This window comes from Ranitomeya variabilis, chromosome 7, assembly GCF_051348905.1.
Source record: "Ranitomeya variabilis isolate aRanVar5 chromosome 7, aRanVar5.hap1, whole genome shotgun sequence".
Classification (NCBI taxonomy): domain Eukaryota; kingdom Metazoa; phylum Chordata; class Amphibia; order Anura; family Dendrobatidae; genus Ranitomeya; species Ranitomeya variabilis.
Window position 1 is genome coordinate 239,612,364 of NC_135238.1, and position 3,018 is coordinate 239,615,381.

Here is a 3,018-nt window from a genome sequence, read left to right on the forward strand (position 1 = left end):
GGAGATTCACTTTTAGTATTGAAGAACTGATATAAATTCACTTTTTGATGATATTCTAATTTTGTGAGATGCTCCTGTATGTGATATTTTGGTTGTAACTGACCGTCCCTGTTCTCTCCCTGCAGGATGGAAACACAGGATTTACTCCAGAAGATCCCCGGTGATCGCAGTGTGCGGTGACTGCTGGCACCTGGGCTCCTTGATTCCTTCAGACATCGTGAATGTACAGGTGCAAAGAGTTAATGCTGCAGAATTGTCCGGCGCCTGTGTCCTGTTTGCAGGGATAGTTTCTACCAGTTTAAGGGGCCTTGAATCCCATCATTTAGCATTGAGAGCATAACACAAGGTCAAGCCCATGAGAGGATCACAAAAATCCAGCAACAACCCAGAATCTGTCACTTCCGAAGTGAAAGAACCTGAATATTTCCTCCCCCTGCCTGTGTTATAGCTATAGAATCTATGGGATGTGATGTTCGGCCTCCGCTGACATCGCGCTTCTGCTCCAGGATTTCCCGCGGCAGTAGAGGCTGACCCTCCTAATTACGGGAGACCAGTCCCATGGATCCCACCTCGGAGATAGACCTGGACCCTTACCTGCTAGTGACATGGTACCATGCCTCAAAAACCATGTGACCTGCTGACCAAACGGGGGTCTCTAGTGAAGTTGGGGTCTATCAGACTGGAGCAGTCAAATGCAAATCATTGCTGCTGGATGGATAGTGAACACATAGATGACAGCCTGCCGAGCATGTCGTGTGCGGGGATGTGGGCGGCTGACAACATGGGGGACGTATGTGATTTCTTTGACTCCTGCTGCCCAGCAATGACAGTCACGGCTGATACAATAGTCACGTGGTCGGTGTTTTGCTGGTTATGTGCAATCATAAAATTGTCTGTAACATTTTTGTTCCCTTGTGTCCGTGCTGCTTCTTGGTTTCCACATTTCTTTCATTTCTAGTGAGCCGGATTACAGAATCGTGCCACAACTAAACTCTGCCCGAGGCAAAGAAACAACCTGCATCATGGGACATAACTGACATAAGGCTGCACACATCCCCACGGTCTGGAGGTCGAGTATCTCTGATGTCCACAGGGGCCGCTACGATTGGGGGCTCCTGCTACAACCAATGTAATGTGCGTAGAGAGCGTGGGCGACTGTTCTCTGCTGCACCCGGAGAGGCTCTGTACTCGGCACCGTTACACTGTCAGCGGGATGATACAGACCTCGGCGTGCGGCTCAGTCCTCATTCTTCAGGCTGCGATGGCTTCAAGGCATCAACCTCATTCACTGTCAACATCTTATTTATCCTATGGACACGTGTGAAGGTGGAGAGGCGGCAAGTGTCTCCCGGAAGATGAAGCGAGAGCCTGAAGAAGAGCCAAGAAGGGAACGGTGACTCCGCAAGTCTGCAGGAAAGCAGCAAGAAGAAATGACATAAGGAACAATTTACAAACCACAGGAAAAGTGATGCTGACAACCAGCCTGAATATGCTGTGTGAGGTTGTCAGCCCCGCCCCCTGCTGATGACATCACTGATATAATGACAGCTCCTCATCTATTCCTGCTGACAACCAGCCTGAATATGCTGTGTGAGGTTGTCACATATTATGTTATCCGTTATTCTTACAGCAGGTTGTTCCCTCCTTTCCTTTATTAACCCGAGTGCTGCGCCCAGTGTTATCCCCTCCCCCCCCTGTTGCTCTGAGCCGTCCTGATGGATATATATCTTGCCGTTCTCGCTGCCTTGGGCACTGCTTCCTCTCCCTGCGCCACTGCTTCCTCTCGCTGTGCTGCTGCCTTGGCCGCTGCTTCATCTCGCTGTGCTGCTGCCTTGGCCGCTGCTTCATCTCGCTGTGCCGCTGTCTTGGCCGCTGCTTCCTCTCCCTGCGCCGCTGCCTTGGTCGCTGCTTCCTCTCGCTGTGCTACTGCCTTGGCCGCTGCTTCCTCTCGCTGTGCCGCTGCCTTGCCGCTGCTTCCTCTCGCTGTGCCGCTGCCTTGGCCGCTACTTCCTCTCGCTGTGTTGCTGCCTTGGCCGCTGCTTCCTCTCGCTGTGCCGCTGCCTTGGCCACTTCTTCCTCTCGCTGTGCCACTGCCTTGGCCGCTGCTTCCTCTCGCTGTGCCACTGCCTTGGCCACTTCTTCCTCTCGCTTTGCCACTGCCTTGGCCGCTGCTTCCTCTCGCTGTGACGCTGTTTTGGCTGCTGCTTCCTCTCCCTGCGCCGCTGCCTTGGCCACTGCTTCCTCTCGCTGTGCCGCTGTATTGGCCGCTGCTTCCTCTCCCTGCGTCGCTGCCTTGGCCGCTGCTTCATCTCGCTGTGCCGCTGTCTTGGCCGCTGCTTCCTCTCCCTGCGCCGCTGCCTTGGTCGCTGCTTCCTCTCGCTGTGCTACTACCTTGGCCGCTGCTTCCTCTCGCTGTGCCGCTGCCTTGCCGCTGCTTCCTCTCGCTGTGCCGCTGCCTTGGCCGCTACTTCCTCTCGCTGTGTTGCTGCCTTGGCCGCTGCTTCCTCTCGCTGTGCCGCTGCCTTGGCCACTTCTTCCTCTCGCTGTGCCACTGCCTTGGCCGCTGCTTCCTCTCGCTGTGCCACTGCCTTGGCCACTTCTTCCTCTCGCTTTGCCACTGCCTTGGCCGCTGCTTCCTCTCGCTGTGACGCTGTTTTGGCTGCTGCTTCCTCTCCCTGCGCCGCTGCCTTGGCCACTGCTTCCTCTCGCTGTGCCGCTGTATTGGCCGCTGCTTCCTCTCCCTGCGTCGCTGCCTTGGCCGCTGCTTCCTCTCGCTCCGCACTGTTTGCACAGAGGTTAATTAGAGAGAGGGTCTATGATGTGGGATATGGTGGAGATCACAGGGCAATATCGTCAGAGGACGGACACAATGCCCCGGACGTGGGGAACCTTCCCTTTCACTGTTTTGCACACATTTCGTGTCCAATGTGTGCACACTGCGAGGATCCTAGTTCTGGACACTTCTCATTTACCAGGCGTCAGTAAATTGTTAGAAAAGTCTCTCCACTTTATCCAGTC